The following is a 23,748-nucleotide window of genomic DNA, read 5'->3' as shown; positions in this document are numbered from 1 at the left end:
ATTGTTATCATTCCCACTGACAGATGAGAAATCTGAGGAGGACTCAGCTTAGGTCGAGTGACTCCAATGTCTAAGGGTTTAAGCACTATATTGCAGGAACATGCAAATAGAATGCACTAGTCTGTGCACAAGGTGACTGGCCAGGTAAGCCATCCCACCAGGTTTAAACTGAGCAGGTTCATCAGCAGAGAATGCAGTGCATGTCCTGTATGGCCAGGCTGTGCCAGCAAACCTGGAGCTACGTGAGAGCACCAGCAGCCACTGTGGAGAACTAGTGACCAAGACAAGACAGAGTTGATTGGGACTGCTTTCCCATGGATAACTAGGAGCTTTTGTTCAACTCTGCTGAAGGATTATGGAGGAGGTGCCGTAACTGGTAAGACTAAGAGAGAGCTCTCTAACACTGACCTACACCATGAGGCTGAAGGTCAAAGGCCCTGTAAGCACGCTTGAGAAGTTGTGCTGATGAGGAACTGTCTCCTGACTTGAACAAGTACCAATCTGAGTTGTAACCTTTTAATTTCCCTATAAACCCCACAATCATGAGGTCTATGTAGCTACTGCAACATATTTCAGACTTAGAAGTATCTTCGTAGGAGCGGTTGGATTGGTGGTAGGTACGGGAGTGTGGGGCACATGTTTGAGGTCCTGGGAATTGGTTGTGTTTTGAGTGTCACTGATGGGGACAATGTCCCCTGGTGTAGTTAGTAGAGGTCAAATGCAGCCATTCCCACACCACCTCCACTATTTGTACAATGATCCTGCTGGGATTTGAAATACAAATGATAGAACTTCTGGCATTACAGTAACATGCAAGCTACCAAAGAATAGAAGAAAACTGACAGATCAGTGGTAGAGGAGTGCTTAATATATGTGTTTATACCAATATAAGGAGCTCTGATAGCTTAGCGGTAAGGAGTTGGGGGTGCCAACCCAAGGGCACACAGTTAGAATCCACCAGGATTCTCCACAGGAGAAACACAGTCAGTCTCTCCCCATCTGACTTACTGCCTCTGAAAACCCACTGGATGAGTGTCAGCCAAGAGTCAGTTTCAACTTGATGGTACACAGTAATACCTATATACAAGTCCACAGGAGATGCATATAGTTACACTATGCCAAAGGTTAACAGTTCAAATCTACTCATGAAAGAAGTCTGCATAAAATTACAGTCATTGAAAACTCTATGGAACACTATTACCTAAAATGCAGTTACTGGTCTTTCCCTCTTCAAAGCAAAGACAAGTGAAGAAAATCAAAGACTATTAGTAAAAAAAAACTCAAGAACCATTTGAACTTTCAGTCCTGACAACCCCAAAACCAGAATAACTAGATGGTACTCAACTATTTCTGACTGTTCTGAAGAAGACCACAACAGAAGGCCCCTGATAAGAGAAAAATGTGGAACAAAATTCAAAACAGTAAAAATACCAGACTTACTGGTCCGGTTTGAGACTCGTGAGTCCCATAACCATGACCCTTATCTTCCTTCAAGGCTGTAAATGAATCAACCCATGACTCCATTTTCAGCCAAACTACTGACAGACCTGTAAGATAATCAGTAATACCAAGGAGAGGCATACTCCTTCCAACAATCAACCCTACAAGATCCAAAGGGTAGCAGGGATAGAACTCAGAAGATAGGAGAGGATAGGCTAAGAAAGGAGGAATGGAAATAGAAAACACTGGGAAAGAGAGGAAAGCGTGTTGTTAGAAAATGGGGATTAGAATTAATGTCAATGAAATATAATGTGGATGAAGTACTGAATTTCAATTTGCTTTGTAAACTTTCACTCATAACACAATGAAATTTTATAAAGAAAACCTTACAGAGCAGTTGCTGTACTCTGAAACATGCCGGTCACCCTCCGTGAGAAGTCATAATCTTCAGACAATGGGGTGGACAGTTTGAATACCTACGCCCACGCAGATATCCACTCTATGTGAGGAAGCCCTTGTGGCCTATTCCATTAGGTGTTGTACTGCTAAGCCAAATGCCATGGCCTCTTGGGCAGTCTGAAACCATTTAGTGGCTTGCTGGGAGAAAAATGGGCAATATCCTCTCATGTAACTTACAGCTTTGGAAACACTGGAGGGGCAGGCAGCTATGAGTCAGTTTCAACTCAATTACAACAAGTGAGTGAATGAGTTCCATTTGAGAAGCTTACATAGTCCAGCTTTTTGAATTATTTGTTGAGCACACAGATTGAATAAATAAAATATATATAACGTTACTGTTAGGAGCTCTCAGACTGACAACAACTCAGAGCAATCATATGAACACCAGACGGGAGCCCTGTCCTATCCTGTGCTGTCCTCACAAGAATCTGACACACTCCAAGCCTACTGTAACAGTCAACTGTGCAATCCATCTTGTTCATGGTCTTCCCTTTTGTGCGGACCATGTACCTTTCCCAGCTAAGAACTGGCCCCTCGTGACATCATATCCAAAGTGCATGTGTTTAAGTTTCTCTATCCTTGCTTTTAAAATGCAACCTGGTTGCACTTCTCCCAAGACAAATCTGTTTGCTCTTTTGGCAGTTTATGATACTTTGTCCTCTTCTCCGACACCACAGTTCAAAGGCAGCTATTCTTCTTCTGTCACCCTAATTCCCTGCCAATTCTCAGATGCATACTAAGCATCAGAATACACCCTAGCTCGCCATTAGGCACACTTCAGTCTTTAAGTTGATATCTTCGCTATTCAGCACTAGTAAAGAGGTATATGACAGGATATTTTCCAATGTAACATGTCTTTTGATTTCTTGACTATTGCTACTATGAGAGTTGATTGTGGATTCAAGTGAAATGAAATCCTCGACAACTTCAATCTTTTTTTCAAGGTGCTGCCTTTTTGTCCAGTGAAGAGGATTTCTGTTTTCTTGGTGTTGAGATATAATCCGTACTAAAGGCTGGAATCTTTGTTCTTCTGCAGCAAGTAATTCCAGTTTTCACTTTCGGCAAACAAGACTGTGTCACCTGCATAACACATCCTGATGCCATATTCTTCTTGATAACAATCTAGCTTCTCGAGTGATTTAATGAGCATACAAGTGAATAAGTATGGAGAAAACCTACAACTGTTATACACACCTTTTCTGATTTAAACTATGCAGTGTTCCTCTGCTCTGTTCAGCTAGCAGCTACCCAGATTAGGTGTAGGTTTAATTAAGCTCAATTAAGTGTTCTAGTGTTCCCATTTTTCTTAATGTCAGTAGCGATAATTTCTTATGATTCACAAAGTCAAATGTCCTTGCACACTCAATAAAATGTAAGTACATCTTCTTGGTACTCTCTGCTTTCAGTCAAGACCCATCTGAAATTAGCAGTCATTCCCTCCTTCCAAGATCTCTTCTGAATCCAACTTGAGTTTCTGATATTCCCTATATGTGTTCTTTTCCACATTTTTTAAATAAAATCTTCAGCACTGATTATATGATAATTTCTGCACACTGTTAGATTACAACAGTGGGAAATGTTTGCTCTTATGGGTACAGATAGTATACTTGTCTGACTGGGTTGACTGGTGTGTTGCTGTGATGGTAGAAACTGGTGTTTTAAATGCCAGCAGAGTCACTCATGGTGGACAGAGTTCAGCAGACCTTCCAGACCAATAAGCAAGATTGGCCATACACTTATGAAATAACAAGTCTTCAAATGCCCTATGAGTAACAGAGAAACACTGTTGGATATAGTTCTGGAAGATGAGCCCCTCAGGTTGGAAAGCACTCAAATAATGAGAAAAAACAGCTCTAAGCATCCACTAATAAATGGAAGTGGAACGCATTAATAATTGGAGCATGGAGTGGAATGTATACAGACTGACATCCTAGGCATTAGCAAACTGAGATTTGAAAAGATACATAATGTTCAATAAATATTTATAACAGGTATACAATACTTATTCTACATTTTTAAATATTTGAAAAACTTCAAAATACCTTTTAAAGTAACTAATATAGAAAGTGCCCTCACTGTATTATTTAATGTAACTTTAATGTGTTCAAATTAAAATTGTCTTGGCCTACACTAAGGAAAACAGTTTAGCTTATTTTATGTTCTTTTTCTGAAGCCCTGGATTATTTATTTATCATTTGGTAATGCCACACTAGATTTTTCCAACTGTTTGAAAGCAGAATGGCAGTCTTTTAAAAAAAAAACTCTTTAAAAGGTTTTTTGCAAAATATACAATTCACTCATTTTAGGTTTTTTGCAAAATATACAATTCACTCATTTTAAAGTCCACAATTCAATTGTTTGCAGCATATTCTTAGGTAATGTATAATCATTCTCACAGTCAATATTGGTACATTTTCATCATTACAGAAAGAAATACTACATTCTTTAGAGATTAAAAAGTTCATCCTTCCCGCCCCCCCAGGCCTAGAGAGAATCCCTAATCTACTTTCAGGCTCTATAAACAAAGAAACAAAACCCATTAAAGAGAAACAAAAACAAAAATGGTAGAGTCAATTCTGGGATGAGTATTTGAGGCTATAAACCTTTAAGAAGCAGCTCTGGTGGTCTAGTGGGTAAAAAGTTGTGCTTCCAACCTAAAGGATGCAAGTTCAAATCCATCAGCTATTCTGTGACAGAAAGATACGATCCTGGTCATATTCCATGCTGTAAGTAGCACGTATTTTATCTATTCATCATTGAAGTGTATTTGGACTGTTTCCAGAGTTAGTTATTTTGAAGGTCTATATAACATGCAGCTTCTTTCTTAAAACAGGATAACGTAGATTCTTTCCAAATTTAGAAACTCTAAGCTCTGAGAAACTCATTCAGTATAATATAAATAAGGTAGGAAAACAACAAATCACTTGATCTAGTAGATTAAAAATTAATTAGATATAAAACTATAAACATTTATAAAATTTTAAACAGAAGCGGAAACTGCAAAAATAAGCAAGAAGATAATATCACAATTCACCAGAAAGGGTTTTAAAGGAATAGTAAGCACTTGTAGAAAAATAAAGTAACTCAAATTGAAAAGGAAAACAGGTTAATTAAAGTGAAGAGTAGAAGACTTCCAGTAGGATGGTGAACTAGCCAAACTGGCAAACCTGCCTCCCTCCTGTAGTGACACCAGAAAAGACAGACACCCACTCACAGACAAATTACTGAGAGTAAAGTCAGACACAAAGGAGAGAAGGACCAAGAAAATACACACAGCAGATCCTCAAAGTGGCCCAGACTATGTAGGTCCCACAAAAAGAGAAGGAAAAAAGAGGAAAAGGGCTGGGGTACCAGCACACGAGGATTCCCCTAGAGAAGGGGATCTCTCTATTGCTCACAACCAGCTGAGCACTTTCCGCTTCCATCTGAATGGGGTCCTGGGCTCACTGTCCTCCCACTGCAAGGAGAACCAACTTATCTTAAGCCTAACAAGGAGAGGCCTCCAAGCTGACGCAGTGGAAGGCCATTAATGGAAGAAGCTCAGTAAAGCCTTTATTTTTTTGTAAATTTTATTTTTTATTGCTATTTTTACGAAAGTTTACAGAAAATTTGGATTTCCATTCATTCATTGTTGCAGATTTCCTCCCACCCGATTCCTCAGTTCACTTTTCTCTTTAAAAAGATTCTTGTGTTGTTGCACAATTTCCTCCCTTCCCTCCCCAGTCCACTTTGCTGTGCACCTCTTTTTTTTTATTGGTAAAGCCATTTTTAATTTGTCATTGAGGAGGTCAGAGTGTGTGCAAGGGGGTAGGGCTCTGCATATGACTATTCCCATAGGAGGCTCGGCCCCCAAACACAAAAACTACGCACACTGATGTCACCCTGGACTGTCATGCCTTCTTGGCATGCTCCCAATACATGATCCCGTGAGTCCTGGACACTGGCAGATGTTGGCCGGCTGGTCTGGGCTGATGAAGACCCAGGAAAAACCCAGGCCACATTCACCACTAGACACACAACTTAACCAGCAGCAGCCCAACAGACTCCTAAGACCCCTCCCTCCTTGCAGTTCTGCCCTATAGCTGACAATGCCTGACATTAGTTTAACAGCACTGAGATGTACTTGCTTATTTCCACAGGTGAAAAATTTAAAGGGACAATGACACAGGGATTCACTGAGTGGCAGAGAGAAACGGAATTCACAGACAGTTCCTGATTCACAGAGTCAGGGATTTAAAAATTCCATGATCCAGCAGGTATGCTGAGTGTAGGGACAAAGGATCAAAGACTTCCTCCACCAAGTGGCAGCAGGGAGAGGCAACAGCCACATCTATGAGCTGTACCTTGTTAACCCCTCGGTATGCCGGACAAGAGCAACCACACATTCCATCCGATCAAGGTTAAGCATCTCCCCCACTGTGCGCAGCATCAGGTGGCAATCACCAACAACGTCCCGCCCACAATCAGCAGATAAATCACACAGACTCCATCAGCTACTCCACAGCCCCCGTCAGAAATTACAAACACACCAGAAGAAAAGAAGTTAAAGTCTTCAATAACAATGTCACCATAATGTCTGAGAAGCACAAATAACAAAAATACTGAAGATGCTTAATTTTTTATTTTTTTAATCAAAACACAGAGCCAGTGTTTCTCATAGAAAAGAAAAAGGTTAGTGGAGTCTCTAAGAGGGAACCCAGGAGAATCATGGTCAAATGTCTTCACAAGATGCAAGAAAAGCATGAAGAATTGAAGGACTCCACAAGTAAAACTCAAGAAGAATTTTTTTAAAGTCAAAATGAGAGGATACTTGAAGCCACAGGAAACAAGAAACTATAATCCAGAACAAGAAGACCAACATTTCAGAAGCTGGTAACATGCTGAAAGGATAAAAGGCACAAAACTGAAGGAATGGAACACAGAATCAGCGAAACAGCAAACAGCATGGACCTCCTAGGGGAAAAAGCAGGAACAAAAAAGGAAAATGAAGAAACTCTAGGAATTATGTGGGTTATCATCAAGAGGGATAGCATGCATATGGCTGGAATTCCAGAACAGGAGACAAAAAAGGGCCCTGAGAAAACTGTGGAAGAATTACTAGACAAAAACTTTTCCAGTGTCATGAAAATGAGAAAAGATACTTTTAAGAAGCTGAATATACATTCAAGAACCCAAACAAGGTAGATAGACCCGGAAGAAAAACACCAATAGTGAAAGTCATACAATAGACATAGTGAAAGTCAACAAAATCCAAGACAAAGATAAAACACTGAAAGCAGCTCAAAAAAACCGCCCAGATTGACCTACAAATGAGCCAGTAAGAATAATCTCTGATTTTTCAGTAGAAACTGAAACCAGAAAGCATGCAAGCCAGAAGACAATGGGATGGTATATATAAAACTCTGAAGAAAAGGAACTGCTAACCAAGAATCTTATAATTTGTGAATAAAATCTTGTCTCTCAATAACCTGCTTGCTGAAACTGTGGAAGTGCTGAAATACTTGCTGTAGAAGGCCAATGACTACAGCCTTAAATACAGATTTAAGCTCAACATAAAAAAAAAAACAACCACCACCACCCCATCGGGCCAACTGGCAGAATCATGATAGATGGTGAAGAGATTGAGATTGTCAACAGCTTCAGCCTGCTCGGCTCCACAATAAACATTCTTGGTACCAGCAGCCAGGAAATCAAAAGACAAATTGCAATGGCAAAGTCTGCTGTCAGGGACCTCTCCAGAGTACTGAAGAGCAACATCATCAGTCTGGAGACTAAGGTGTGCCTGATCCAGGCCATAGTCATCACAATTACTTATTATGCGTCAGAAACTTGGACAATGACTAGGGATGATAGAGAATTGATGCCTTTGAGTTGTGGTGCTGGAGAAAAACACTGAATATACTATGGACTGCTAGGAGAACAAGCAGGTTTGTCTTAGAGAGGTTGAAACCAGGCTCTTCCTTGGAGGCAAGGATTCTGACACTTTATCTGACACACCTTGGACATGTTGCAAGAAAGGACTTGTCCTTGCATAAGGATGTCATGCTTGGGAGGATGGAGGGATGATGCAAGAGAAGACGACCCTCGATGAGATGGACTGATTGATCAACTAGGGTAATGAGGGTAGGGGTATCAGAGACAATTAGGTTGGAACAGGACAGAGTAGGTTTCAGGGCTGTTGTACATAGGGTCACTATGAGTCACAAGCGATTTGATGGCACATAAAAACAACAACATCATCATCATCATCAATAACCACCCAGAATGGCTTAAATGAAGCAGTTAGGAACAAAAGAGTAGCAGAATGTAAGGGGGGGGGGGGAACTTGCCTTTCTACGAAGATGGTGCTGAAAACGAAGAAGGGAACCCCTGTCCCTCCCAAAACTGAAGCCAAGCAAAAGCATTAAAGGCCAGGAAAGCATCCTAAAGGGCACCTACAGCAAAAAAAAAAAAAAAAATCCTCATGTCACCCACCTTCCAGTGGCCTAATCTGCTCACACTCTGAAGTCTGAAGGCAGCACAATTACCTCTGGAAGAGCACCCCCAGGAGAAACAAGCTTGATCACTAAGCCATCATCAAGTTTCCCCTAACCACTGAGTCAGCCATGAAGAAGATAGAAGGTAACAACACACTTGTGTTCATTGTGGATGTGAAGGCCAACAAGCACCAAATTAAATAAGCTGTAAAGAAGCTCTATGACATTGATTGGCCAAGGTCAACACTTTGATTAGGCCTGATGGAGAGAAGAAGGCTTATGTTCAACTTAATCCTGACTATGATGCTTTGGATGCTGCCAGCAAAACTGGGATCATCTAAACTGAGTCCAGCTGGCTAACTCTAAATACAAATTTTTCTCACCCCACCCCCTCTAAAAAGAGGGGGAAAGCCTTCAAAACTCATCTATATGCATTTGACAAGAGACACAGCAGGTGAGAAGCAAGGATAAAGATATACTTAAAAAAAAAAATCAAAGGATGAAAAAATATACTAAGTAAATGGCAACCCAAAAAATGTAGGAAAGTGTAGGAATGGCAATATTAATCATTGATGAAACAGACTTCAGGATAAAAACCAGCAAAAGAAACAAGAAGATATAAAGTTTAAAGGGTCAATAAAACAAGAGGATATAATCTTAGTATCTATACACTGAGTGATTTGTTGTTGTTAGGTGTCATCAAGTAAAGTACAACCCTTAGTGCCCCTATGAACAAGATATCTGAAACCTGTTCTTGTTCTATCCTGTGCCATCCTCACACTTCGTGACACACAAGAGCCCTCTGCAGCAGTCACTGTGTCAATCCACCTGGTTGAAGGTCTTCCTCCACCCTTCGCAGCATCATGTCCCTCTCCAAGGAACAGCCCCTCCTAGCAACATGCCCAAAGTATGTGAGGCGAAGCCTCATCATCCTTGCCTCCAAAAAGCATGCTGGAAGTACCCTCTTCAAGATTTATCTGTTTGGGTTAAATTTGGATTGTACAGCTGAAGACTTTTTTAAATTTTAAAGATACGTTCTTGAGTTTTTTAATTGTCCCACTAAAGCTTACAATATAAAGGCTTTTCAATAAAAGGAAAAAAAAAAAAAGATTTATCTGTTTGTTCTGTCGGTCATTCATGATATGGATGCCCAGTCCTCTTCTTCAACTCCTCTGTTCAAAGGCATCAATTCTTCTGTCATCCTTACTCACTGTCCAACTCTCAAGATGTTTAGCAAGTGACTGGAAAGACTAAGGCCTGAATCAGACACACCTTTGCCCTCATTAGTGGGATATCAATTGATTTGTTTCGACTAACAGATGAATCCTTGGACATGCTCACCAGTCTATGCCAGGAAATTTGGAGAACAGCTATTTGGCCAATGGATTGGAAGAGGTCCATATCTGTTTCCATTCCCAAGAAAAATGACCCAACTAAATGTGGAATCTATCAAACAAAATTATTATTTTGCAAGCAAAATATTAAAGATCATCCAAAAATGGCTAGAACAGTACATAGATCAGAAACTGTCAGAAGTTCAAGCAGTATTTAGAAAAGGCCATGGCAAAGTTTAACAGGACAGCAAGTAATAAGCATTGGAGAGGATGTGGTGAGAAAAAAATTCTTATACACCATTTGTGGGATTGTAAAATGTTATAACCACTCTGGAAAGCAATATGCTACTTCCTCCAAAAGCTGAACATAGAATTTCCATATGACCCAGCTATTCCACGGCTTGGAATACATGCCAAGAAAATGAGAACTGAGGCTCAAACGGAGACTTGTACACTAATTCACCATCACAAAAACTTGCAAACAGCCCAGATGTCCAACCACAAATTAATGGACTGGGAAGATGTGGTACATTCACACTACAGAATATTATGCAGCACACAGGAGCAATGATTTTATAAATTACTACCTAACTTAGAAGGGACTGGAGAACATTATGCTGACTGAACTAACTCAGTCCCATAAGGACAAATACTATATAAAACCATTACTATGAAATGAGTATGAGGATGGGGGGGGGGGTAGAAGCAGAGAGGTGAGGACGGGCGGGGGTGTATTAATCATGGGGTCGCACAATTTGATGTGTGTGGGGGTGAGGAAATGGGAACGATTGTGTAGGAAAAAGGATGTACTGACTTTGTAAGTAAGTCAGTACAAAATGAAATTTAAAATATGAAATAAAATTATCAAATACAACTTTAAAACAAAGATTAAAACATAACAGGGAAGGTAAACAAGATTAATGGAGAAAAAGCAATCAGAACACGCATTTTGAAGGATGTAAATAATGCCAACATCACTAAACAACATGTACAGCTATTACTGAATAAGAACCTAAACTGCCATATGAACTTTCACCATAAACACAACGAAATATTTTTTTAAAACAAATGTTAAATAAATGAAATTTAAAACGTTTAAAAAGAAAAGAAGAGACTGTGGCACCAGGGATATCACTGCTGATGTCAGATGGATCCTGGCTCAAAGTAAGGAATACCAGAAGGTCTATTTGTGCTTTATAGACTATGCAAAGGCATTTGATTGTGTGGATCATAACAAGCTGCGGCTGACACTGAGAAGAATGAGAGTCCCACAACATTTGCGGAACCCATATCTGGACCAGGAGGATGTTGTGTAAACAAAACAGGGGAACATTGCATGGTTTAAAATTTAAGAAGAAAGTGTGTCAGGGTTGTATTCTCTCTCCATACCTATTCAATCTGTATGCTGAGCAAATTATCTGATAAGCTGGGCTCTATGAAGAGAAGCATGGTATCAGGATTGGTTGGAGACTCCTCAATAACCTGCGTTATGCAGATGACAAAACCTTGCTGGCTTAAAAGGAGAACTTGAAGCACTTGTTTGCAGAATATCAAGGAACGCAGCCTTCGGTATATATTGTATCTTCTCAGTGTCAAGAAAACAAAGATTCTTACACTGGGCCAAAAGGCAACATTATGAAGAGTGGAGAGGAAAATGAAACTGTCAACAGCTTCGTCTTGCTTGGATCCACCATTAACACCCTTGGTACCAGCAGTCAGGAAATAAGGAGATGCACTACATTGGGAAAATGTGCAATTAGGGACTTTTTCAAACTATCAGGGAATAATGATGCACTGAGTAATAGAGCTTGCAAAAGACACAAATGTTAACAAAGAACTAGACAACATGACAATAGTAGCAGGAGACTTCAACACACCACTTCCATTGAAAGACAACTAGAAACTTAATGAAGATGCAGAAGAACGAAACTATACAATTAACCACCTCAACCTCATTCACATATACAGAGACCACCACCCAACAAAAGCTCAATATACACTCTTCTTCAGCACACATGGAACATTCTCCAGAACAGACCACATGTAAGGTCACAAAGCAAGTCTCTACAAATTTAAAAAATCAAAATATTGCAAAGCATTTTGTCAGATCACAATGATATACAATTAGAAATCAACAACAAGAGGATAAAAGATAAAGAAAAACATGCACTTGGAAGCTAAGTAACAACTTGCTTGATCACTACACTGGGGAATAGAAGAAATATGAAATGAAATTAAAAGGTTCCATAAAACAAATGAGAATGGAAAAAAACAACATACTAAAACCTCTGGGATACAGCAAAAGCTGTTGTACTCCAGTCAGTTAAAATAAGCAAACACATTAAAAAGGAAGAAAGAAAATCAACTACTGAACCCCAAATCTCCAGCAAATCAAAAAAGAACTGCAAGCAAACTCCACAACCTCTAGAAGAAAGGAGATTATAAAGATAAGGGTAGACATAAACAGACAAGAAACCTGAAAGGGGGGGGGACCCCTCCAACAAATCAACTGACATGAAATGGCAACAAGACAATGACTGGTTCTGCAAAAAAGGTCAATACAACTGAAAATCACTGGCAAATTTAGTGCAGGAAAAGAAAAGAAAGACAACTAGAGTAAGAAATTAAACAGGTGACATCACAACAGAACCAACCAAAATAAAAAGAGTAATAATGGAAAGCTGTGAAAAGCAATACTGGAAAAAATTTTAAAAGGCAGAGAAAATGGGCCAATTCTTAGCGACACCCTACCCAAACCGACACAGACAGTAGTAGAACACTTGAACAGATGTATCACTAAAGAAGAAAATTAATGAGTCCTTAGAAAACAATACCAACACACATACACACCCCTCTGGCCCAGACAGCTTCACCAATTAATTATTCCAAATATTCAAAGAAATGTCACCAATCTTACTTAAATTATTTCAAAATATAGGAAAAAGAACACACTAGATTCATCCTATTAAGTAAGCATTCCTCAAAATCAGGTAAAGACATCACCAAAAACATTGATCTATAGATCAATAACCCTCATGAACACTGCTGTCACGTGCCATCAGGCCAACTGCCTCTCAAAGCGACACTAAGAAAAACAGATCTGAATTTGACCCTCTCTTATGTCTTCTTCACATCTCTGATCCACTCAGGCCCATTGAAACAGTCACCATGTCAATCTATCTTTGTTGAAGGTCTTCCTCTCCTACGCTGACTCTCCAGCTTTCCAACCATGATGTCCTTCTCCAAATATTGGCCCCACCTAAAAACATGTCCAAAGTATGTGAGACAAAGCTGCACCATCCTCACTTCCAAGGAGCCACTTTGGTCCCACTTTCACCAAAACAAACTTTTTAATTTTTGGCAGTCCATGGAATTCAGTACTCTTCTCCAACACCACAATGCAAAGGTGTAGATTCTTGTTCTGTCAGCATTAGTTCAACTTTCAGATGCATAGCAAGTAAATTACTTGGATCTGGCACACCACAGTATTTTTTTTTGTTGTTAATTGTTTATTTACCAAGGGAAACTTTTACTTAGGCCATAGAGTTATGTTTCACAGTTCAGGAACACAGGTCAGCAACACTGTTCATAGAACTCAATCTAAAGAAATTCTTTACATTCCAATGTAATTCTGCACCCTGAAAGATACCAGCTTTCCTCATCTCCTCAAGCTCTTTCATGGAATTATAACTTCTTTAGAAATCCACATACGGCTTCTGTCTTGGTTCAGCCACAGCAAACTTACAGAAGGCTTCAACAATAAGTGGTAAAATGTTCCCATAATATGCATTTGCAGACACTTGGCCAGAAGGCCTCACATCTGAGGTTTTGCCAAAGCAGGAAAGACATGGTGGTTCTTCTCTCTCAACACCAACGTCCTTCACAATTGATGGAGAAATGGGCAGGGCCACCACACCTGCCTTTAAAATGATGCCCTTGCTCTTCAGCAAGGAGAGGTCCCTGACAGCAGATTTCCCCAATGTGATACGTCATTTCATTCTAGATTACTGCTAATATGAGCGTTGAGTGTTGATGAAAGATGAGATCATTGACAATCTCAGTCGTTTTTCTATCATGCTGTCTACTGGTCCAGAGGTGAGTTTTGTTTTCTTCATGTTGCAACGTAATCCATATTGAAGGCTGCAGTCCTTGATCTGCGGCAGTCAATGCTTCAATTCTTCCTCACTTTCAGCAAGCAAGTGTGTCTCACTTGCATAATGCAAGTTTATGATGAGTCTTCATAAAGTCCAGTTTCTCCTACAGTCTGTTGAGGATACAAACTGAACAGGTATGGAGAAAGGACTCAGGCCTCACTAACACCTTTTTTTAATTTGAAACCATGCAATGTTCCCTTGCTCTGTTCAGACAACTGGCTCTTTTTTTTTTTTTAATTAATTTTTTTTGTTTTCTTTATATTACTCTGATTTATTTACAAAGTTTGAATACATTGTTTTTCACAAAAGATCCTTCCCATTTCCTTCACCCAACCTACCCATCAAATTGTGCAACCCTATGATTAACACGCTACCTCCCCCCCACCCTCACCCCTGTATTACCACCCTCCCCCGCCCTTGGATCTTCATACTCATTCTACAGTAATGGTTTTATACAGTATTTGTCCTTGTGGGACTGAGTTCAGTCAGCATCATGCTCTCCAGTCCCTCCCAAGTTAAGTAGTAATTTACAAAATCATTGCTCTGCATGTTGTGTGAATGTACCACAACTTCTCAATCCATTCATTTGTGGTTGGACATCTGGCCTGTTTCCATGTTCTTGTAATGGTGGATAATGCTGCTATGAACACTGGTGTACATACAAGTTTCCATTTGAACCTGACTTCTCATTTTCTGACAACTTGCTCTTGGTCCACACAGAGGTTTAGCATTCAATGAAGTGTTCTGAAATTTCCATTCTTCTTAAGGTTAGCCATAATTTGTTATGATTCACACAGTCAAATGTCTCTGCATAGACAATAAAATACAGACAGCCTTTTGGTATTCCCTGGTTTCAACAACATACAAAAGTCAGTCCACCATCTCTAAAGTAACAAAGAGAATACTGAAAAGGAAGTAAGAAAGCAATACCAATTTTAATGCCAAAAATAAGTTTAAATACTCAGAAATAAATCTAACCAGAGACATAAAGAGAGTCATATAGAGACAACTGCAACACACTACCACAAGAAACAAAAAGAGGCTTAAATGAATGGAAGAATATATCCTGTTTGTAGAGGTTATGCACTGTCAAGAAGGAACTGACTCAGAGTTAACCTTCCAGTGGGTTTTCAGAGAAGACTAATTTCCCATAGAGTAGTCGGTAAATTTGAACCCAGCGCCTCCAGGTTGGCAATGCAAATCCTTAACACTTAGCCACCAGAGCTCCCTGTGGATGATGTTATCGCTACATGCTTGTCCAGTTGAGTACAACTCATAACAACCCTATGAACAAAAGACCTGAACTCTGTCCTATTCTGTGCCATCCTTAACAATCTCCAACATCCTCAAGTCTATTGTTGCAGTCACTGTGCCAATCCACCCTCTCCTTTGCCATCCCTTCCACCTTCCCAAGCATGATGTCTCTCGCCATGGGATAAACTCTCCTAGCAACATGCCCAAAGTATTTGAGACAAAGCTTCATCATCCTTGCTTCTAAGGAACACTCTGGGTGTACCTTCTCTAAGACATTATCTGTTTGTTCTTTTGGCATTCCATGGGGATATTCTGCACTCTTCGACAATACAGCTCAATGACATCAATTATTCTTCAATCATCGATAGTCACTGTCCAGCTCTCAGATGCACAGCAAGTCACTGAAAAGACCATGGCCTAAATCAAGGACACTTTAGTCCCCCAACTGACATATTACCTTGCTCCTAATTAATTCAGAGAGGACCCTGACCGCAGACTTCCCAGTGCAATATGTCTCTTGATCTCCAGACTGCTGGGAGATCCAAGTAAGACGAAGTTGTTGACAGTCTCAATCTTTTATCTATTTATTGTGATATTTTCTTAAGTACGGTGGCTAGAATTTCTACTTTCTTGACACTGATATGCAATTCATCTTGAAGGTTGCAATCTTTGATCTTCTGCTGCAAGTGGCTCTCAGCTGGAAGGCTCCAGCAACCAATAAGACCCATAATATGGTTCTGGAGCAGAAGATCAAAGACAAATAATCACCAGACAGAAAAAGAGAAAGTCCTTAGAGCTGTCACCTGGGACTTGGACATAGAGAGTCATAAACTGTGAGACTGGCAGCAGTTTGTGGTACTGGGGAATTGATTTCGTTACGCTTCCTGAGACTGAGGAGGATCTGAAGCGCTTGCTGCAGAAGATCAAGGACTGCAGTCTTCAATATGGATTGAAGCTCAACACCAAGAAAATAAAGATTCTCACCACGGGGTCGATTGGCAGCATCACGAAAGATGATGAAGAAAATGAGACTGTTAATAGCTTTAGTTTGCTTGGCTCCACAATCAACATTCTTGGCACTAGCATCCAGGAAATCAAAAGATGAATTGCATTGGGAAAGTCTGATGTCAGAGACCTCTCTAGAGTACTCAAAAACAATGATGTTAGTCTGGAGACTATGGTGCACCTGATCCAGGCCATAGTCTTCACAACTACTTGCTATGTGTCAGAAAGCTAGAGATGATAAAAGGAGAATTGATGCCTTTGAGCAGTGGTGCTGGAGAAGAGTACTGACTATAACATGGACTGCTAGGAGAACAAACAGGTTCATCCCAGTGAGGGTGAAATCAGGCTGCTCCTTGGAGGCAAGGATTCTGAATCTTCATCTGACATAGTCTGTGGACATGAAGACGTCTTACTCCGAAAACGACAATTTTACCAAAGGCAATTTACTGGTTCAATATAATCTCAATACAAATACTGATGTCATTCTTCAAGGAGGTAGAAAACACAATTTTTAACTATTTGAAAAGGAAAGAGACCCCGAATAAGCAAAGCCCTTAAAGAAAGAAACACAAACTAAAAGACACCACACTCCCCGATCGCAAAACCTAACTACACAGCCAGACTAACTAAACAGCATGGTACTGGTGAAGGGACAGATGTATTAGACCAATGGAGCAGAACAGAGAACCCAGAAATCAATCCATCTACCTATGATCTTTGAGGAGACAAAAACCCATTAGTGAGGAAATGACACTTCTTTACCAAATGGTGCTGGGAAACTGGTTATCCATCTAAATAAAATGTAAACAAAATATACCTGTCACACTATACACGGTAGATGAGAAATTTAGGAGTAAATAAAAACTATAAAGACCATCAGGGGGTAAGAGAAACAGATTTAGATGCCCTAATCTCCAGCCTTCAATATGGATTGAGGCTCAATGTCGAGAAGACAAAGATTCTCATCACTGGGCCAATTGGCAGCATCAGGATAGATGGTGAAGAGATTGAGGTTGTTCACAGCTTTAGTTTGCTTGGCTCCACAATCAACACTCTTGGCACCAGCAGCCAGGAAATTAAAAGATGTATTGCGATGGGAAAGTCTGCTGTTAGGGACCTCTCTAAAGTACTCAAGAGCAACGGTGTGTCTCTGGAAACAAAGGTGCGTCTGGTATAGGCCATGGTCTTTGCAATCACTTGCTATGCATCAGAGAGCTGGACAATGACCAAGAAGGATAGAAGGAGAACTGATGCTTTTGAGCTTTGGTGTTGGAGAAGAGTGCTGAAGGTGCCATGGACTGCTAACAGAACAAACAGATTCATCCTGGAGAGGGTTAAACCAGGCTGCTCCTTGGAGGCAAGGGTTCTGAGGCTTCGTCTGACATACTTTGGACATGTTGTGAGGAGAGACCAGTCCTTGGAGAGGGACATCATGCTTGGGAGAGTGGAGGGCAGGCGCAGGAGGGGAAGGCCCTCTGGGAGGTGGATTGATTCGGTGACTGGGGCAATCGGGATGAGTGTCGGAAGCAATGAGATTGGCACAGGACAGAACAGGGTTTAGAGCTGTTGTACACAGGGTCACTATGAGCTGCAAGTGACTCGACGGCACATAACAACAACAACAACAACAACAATCTATGGCATGAATAGGCTTTCAAATATAATCAAGACTCCAGAATCAAGAAAGGATAAAACAGATGAATGGGACCTTCTGAAAAATCAAATCCTTGTGCACATTAAAAAACTTCTCCACACCACAACAAGATAAAGGTAAACAATCCAGCAGAAAAATGGGCACAGGATATGAACAGACACTTCACCAAAGACAACATTCAGATGGCTAACAAGCACATGAAGAAATGTTCAAAATCCCTAGCTCTAAGAGAGATGCAAATCAAAACAACTATGAGATATCATCTTACCCCAGTCAGAATAGCAAAATTTAACAGAACAGCAAGCAACAAATACTGGCGAGGTTGTAGAAAAACTGGAACCCTTATTCACTGTTGGTGGGAGTGTAAAATGGTGCAACCACAGTAGAAGGCGGGATGGCACTTTCTCAAAAAGTTGCAAATAGAGATACAATTTGACCCAGCAATTCCACTACTGAGAATATACCCCAAAGAGACCGTAACTGACATTCAAGCAGTTATATGCACACCCATGTTTATTGCAGCTTTGTTCACAATAGCAAGGAGATGGAAACAACCTAAGTGCCCATCAACAAATGAATGGATAGAGAAACTGTGGCATAGTCACACAATGGAATACTATGCTGTACTGAAAAACAAGCAACTCATGCAATATTATTCAAAATGGGTGACTGTGGAGGACATGATGCTGAGTGACGTATTTCAGTCACAAAAGGACAAATACTGCATGGTGCCAATGTTGTAAAACAGGATTGACCTAGGGGTTGGGGAGAGACAGAGAAAGATGGGTTCAACAATGTACACTGCATTGAAACAGATGAGGGAGAAAACTGTTTAAAAGGGATATGTGATTAAGTATTTCTGTCATGACAGGAGTCTAGAGCAAAGGCTACATGATGGAGTAGACCTGGGGGGAGGGTTTGTAAAACAATGGAAGAATTTTTCTTTTACTTTTCCAAGAGGGTAGTGTACTAGGGGGAAGGGTTGGGAGGGGAGAAAAGTGCAACAATGAATGAATGGAAATGCAAAGTCTCCGTAAATGTTTACCGAAATAATAAATTTAACTTTAAAAAATTTAAAAATAAAAATTAAAAAACTAAAACCAAAAAAACTTCTCCAAAAAGGTAAAACCCAAGTCCACAAATTTGGGGGGAGGGTAAGTTATAATGACATCTAGTAAGGTGGCTCTAGTGGCCTAGTTGTAAGGAGCTGCGCTGTCAACCTAAAAGGCATACGATTCAAGTGTACCAGCTGCTCTATGGGAGAAAATGTGGCAATCAACTCTCGTGGAATTTACCGCTGTGAAAACCCACTGGAGGGACAGTGATGGTACTCAACAACAATAACAAAAATAATATCTGGTAAGGGATTCGTAACTAAAATCTATAGCATACTGAAGCACTTTAACACAAAAAACCCCCCAACAATCTAGTAATAAATGGGTAGAAGATATGAAAAGGCTTCACCAAACATGAAATTCAGATGGCGGAAACAAATGAAGAAATGCTTAAGATCACTAGCCATTGTTGTTGTGTTCTGTTGGTTCAGAATCAACCCATAGCTGACCCTCCAGGGGATTTTTAGAGGCAATAAATCACATGAGCAGAGATTATCCATCTTCTCCTTCAGAGCTGATGAATTTGAACCATGTGTCACTGGGATTGCAGCAGTTTCTTACAACTAGGCCCCTTTATACTACTTCCTCCAGTCTGAGCTCTGCACAGAAAGTTCTGTACCTTGGCAGCATCGAGCATCTTGGCTTTAAAGAGATGCAAATCAAAACAATTTGACTAGGAAATCATGCAACAATGAGAGTGTGTGTGTGTGCGCGCGCGCACACACACATGGTGAGAGGGAGAGAAAGAGAGAGAGAGCGCGTGAGCGCGAGAGTGGTAGGTAGGAAAATGTACAACAATGAATGAAAATCCAACTTTTCTGTGAACTTCTGCTAAAATCACAATAAAAATATTTTTAAAAATCAATCAGATTATCATCTCAAAGCAGCAATAACAGCAAATTTCAACAAGACAGAAAACAACATATGTTGGCCAGGATGCAAAGAGGTACTCCTAGTGGGAATATAAAATGGCATAACCACTGAAAGCAATCTGGCATTTCCTCAAAAAGGTGAAAATAGAAATACCATTTGGACAGCTATTCCAATTCTAGGAATATACTCTAAAGAATGAGAGCTGCAATACACACTCAAGTATGCAACGAAGTATGCAAATACATGCTTATTACAGCATTATCCAACAGCAAAGATGTGGAAGCAGCTCAAGTGCCCATCAACAAACCAATGGAAAAAGAAACTATGTTCCAATCACACAACAGAGTATCACACAGCATTGAAAACCAATGAAGAATTTGTGAAACAAATACTACACAAAATGGATAAATCCAGAGGACAGTATGCTAAGTGAATGAAGTCAGCCACAAATGAACAACCACGGTATAAAACGACTATGTAAAGGAGGATGGTTATAGGAGGGAGGCGAGAAGAGCAGGAGAAAGGAGAGATGTTGAGCACTGCACTGTAACAGGTGGAAGAAAACCTGAAATGAAAGGATGCTCAAACACTATGTATAATGCAATTAACAATGTAGACCAGGACATGAAAAACTGAAGAAGTAAGCGCAAAAAAGGATAGATTTAACATACAAACAATCGGGAAGGACTGATGAAGCAGAAAGTACCAAATGGTTGGATAGAGTGAAGGGAAAGGGAGGTTACAGCAAAAATTCAATAAGACATTATGAATAACAGATTGTACAATGTAATTAATGTTATAAAAAGTATATGGGGGTCACACAAAAACATACATATGAGCAAATGAATGAAAATCAATTTAATCTTTTTAAAAGGGTAGAGAGTGCTAAAGAGCTACTGAGAGAAAACATTTCACTGAGAATGCAATTCACAGACAAAAGAAGATAAAATATTGAGAGTTGTGTTGCTATTCTTAGGTGTCATCAAGTTGATTCACACTGACCCTATGAACAAGGGATCCTGCTTCCTAGAACCATTAAAAAATAAAATACTACAGACATCTTTATGTAAAATGTTGAGGAAGTTACAAGATTGTGGTTGTATGCTGTCATATATTTAATAGTGATAGTAGAACCAAATAGTGGTAGTAGGGAGCACTAGTGGCAAGAAGGTGCACTGCAATCCCAAAGGTAAATGGTTCAAACCCATCAGCTGCTCCATAGGAGAGGGATGGGCAATCTCCCCAGATTAACTACCTCTAAAAACTTCTGGAGGGCTAGCTATGGGGCAGCTCTGACTTGTCACCAACACAACAAACAACAGAAGCAAATGTTACACGTACAGACTGATTACTGTGCATCAGGCCCTACTTAAAGACACCTCCTATATATGAACTCAGTTGAGATTTCATTTTCTCATACACATATACACACAACTAGGACAGATCAAATGATATGTACAGAAGAGTAAAAGAATTTGCATAACAACAGCTTGCTGGCTCCATCCTGTAAGAGCTTTCAGTACAAACTTAAAACAGACCATATTGTACACTGCTCCTGGTGGGGTGCCTGTGGATTGCCTATGTGGGAGGAAGAGACTGCATTAAAAAATAAGAACTGACTGAAAAGGAGAAGATGATGTTAGTTAGACAGAAAGGGCGGGGGGGGGGGAGATGAAAACTAGTTTCTAAACATTCTCATATATGAGCAGAGTTGGAAACTATTACAGCACACACAATCACTAACACACACACACACGTTTTACCATCATTTGCCTCTGCACATGGCAGATGAGTCAGCAGATTCTTACTCAACTCTAATATGAATTCCTCAGAAGACTGTTCCTCTGTGTACTGCCACTTCTCGGAGCACAGTCCCAAGCACAAAGTCCTGCTCTTAGGTCAATCACTTTCCACAGCTCCTCAGCTGTCCTGATCCTTAAACTTAGTACTAAGAAATATTTTACATATGAGTAATATTTTGTCCTTTTTATCCCTAAAGGATAAACAATAATAAAAATACAATGTAGAGGTTTCAAATGGTCCAAGATTTGTAAGTAATAACGGATTTTAGTTTAGTCTACACTGACCTCTACTCCAACTCCTATGTCCTACTCCTTTCTTAAAGGACAGTGTTTCCAAGATCTCTCTTGAACATACCATGGACTGCAAAGAAATAAGTTTCTGCAAGAGGGTGAAATCAAGTTTCTCCTTGGAGGCTAGGAGTTTGAAGCTGTATCTCACATACTTTGGGCACATGACCAGGAGGGACTGGTCCTTAGAGAAGGACATCATGCTTGGAAGGGTAGAGGGACAGTGCAGGAGAGAAAACTCCAGATGAGAGGGACTGATACAATAACTGGGGTAATGAGGCTGGTGTGTTGGAGACAGTGAGACTGGCTCCAAATAGGACAGGATGCAGAGCTGTTGTACACAGGGTCACTATGAGCTGCAGGTGATTTGATGGCACATAACAACAAGAACAAATCATTTATTCTCCCGACTACACTCAGCATTTCTGATGCCACGTTCACCCTAAAGCTACTTTAGTCACTCACAGCGACTCTGGGTTTCCATGGCAGAAATCTTCACGAGACGACACTACTCATTTTGTCTTTTGGGGCAGCTGCCAACTTTTCATTTAGGAATCTGATAGGCTTGTGTCTTCTAGATCTCTATTTCTAAAGTAAAAAGCTTCTATATTCCAACAACTAGTCCAAAAGGATCTCCAAACCAACATGGTGGAAATGGGACATACTCTCCTTTCATGCACCATTATTACCACCACCACTACCTCCACCCTAAAGTAGTTTCTTGATAATTTCAAAACCAGGCTTACTGTCAAAATCTCCAGCTAGATGCCTGCAGGCTGTTTCAGCCCTCTTTCTCCTTCATCGCCTGTGGTACACAATCCATTGAGACCTATCAATTACACATCCTCATTTTTTCCTCAAAATTCATCATCCCCATTGCTCTGCTCCACTATCGCTACTTTGAGAGCTTGTTTGGAGGTTCGAGCAGGGGAGTGCAGCTACTCGTATACCCTTGAACGAAGGACAATCTTCCTTCTATTGGGGATGGTCGTCCTCTTCAACAGAGCGTAAAACTACGAGAGGGACACACGGATCAGTGAAGGAGGAAGGGGACACCCGCCTAGCCAGCCAGATCAGCTGAATCAATGCTGGCAATCAATGGGGTGCCATGTCGCAGCCAGATCGCTCTCACATCCCATTATCCCTACGTTGAATTGAAGCCCTTACCTCTTCTTGCTTTGTCTGTCTTAAGAGCTCCATGATGACCAACGTCCAAGACACGATCCTGTTCTCAAATTTATTCTCTCCACTACAACAAGAGCAACCTTTCTAAATTACCTCCTGCGTTAAAATCTCTGTCATAAAGATGGTGTGTGATTCCCGATTACCCACGTATGAACTGTGCAAACTGACTTCCTTCCAGAGAGTATCATGAGGGTAGGAGCGGAGAGCTGTACATAAACTTTATAATGGAGAAACCTGTGAAATACAACCACAGCCAATGTCAACATCAACAGTAACAGGTCACGTTGATAGTATGTACCCTGATAATGATGTGATGTGATGTAATGTGATGTGATTAGAACAGTACTCTTTCCAGTAGTCTTCCTCCCAAAAGCCCATCCCAATCAAATTATGACAGAAATGGTAGACAAATCCTATAAGGAATTTGTCTACAAAATAACTACCCAGGACTTCTCAAAACTGCTATCCAACCCCCCAAAATATCCCAAAACAGGTCTGAGAAACTATTAGAGTCAAGGGGAGACTTGGGAAACAGAATGGCTAAATGCAATGAGGTGTCCCAGACATCTAGGACAGGAAATGGACAATGGGAAAACACTAAGGAAATCTGTGTATGGTGTTGTTGTTGTTGTTATGTGCCGTCGAGTCGCCTGCGACTCATAGCGACCCTATGTACAACAGCCCTAAACTCCGCTCTGTCCTGCGCCAA

General features: G+C 40.4%; 1 protein-coding gene across 1 annotated transcript in view; it reads right to left on the bottom strand.

Annotated features, from left to right (window-relative positions):
* RCOR1 (REST corepressor 1) overlaps positions 1 to 23,748 on the bottom strand; it is a 124,356-nt gene that overhangs the window by 61,699 nt on the left and 38,909 nt on the right. The window lies entirely within an intron of this gene.

The sequence above is a fragment of the Elephantulus edwardii genome, unplaced genomic scaffold (genome assembly GCF_000299155.1).
Source record: "Elephantulus edwardii isolate Elephantulus edwardi_28Jun2011 unplaced genomic scaffold, EleEdw1.0 scaffold00002, whole genome shotgun sequence".
Lineage (NCBI taxonomy): Eukaryota > Metazoa > Chordata > Mammalia > Macroscelidea > Macroscelididae > Elephantulus > Elephantulus edwardii.
This window is presented reverse-complemented; position numbering and strand designations above follow the sequence as displayed.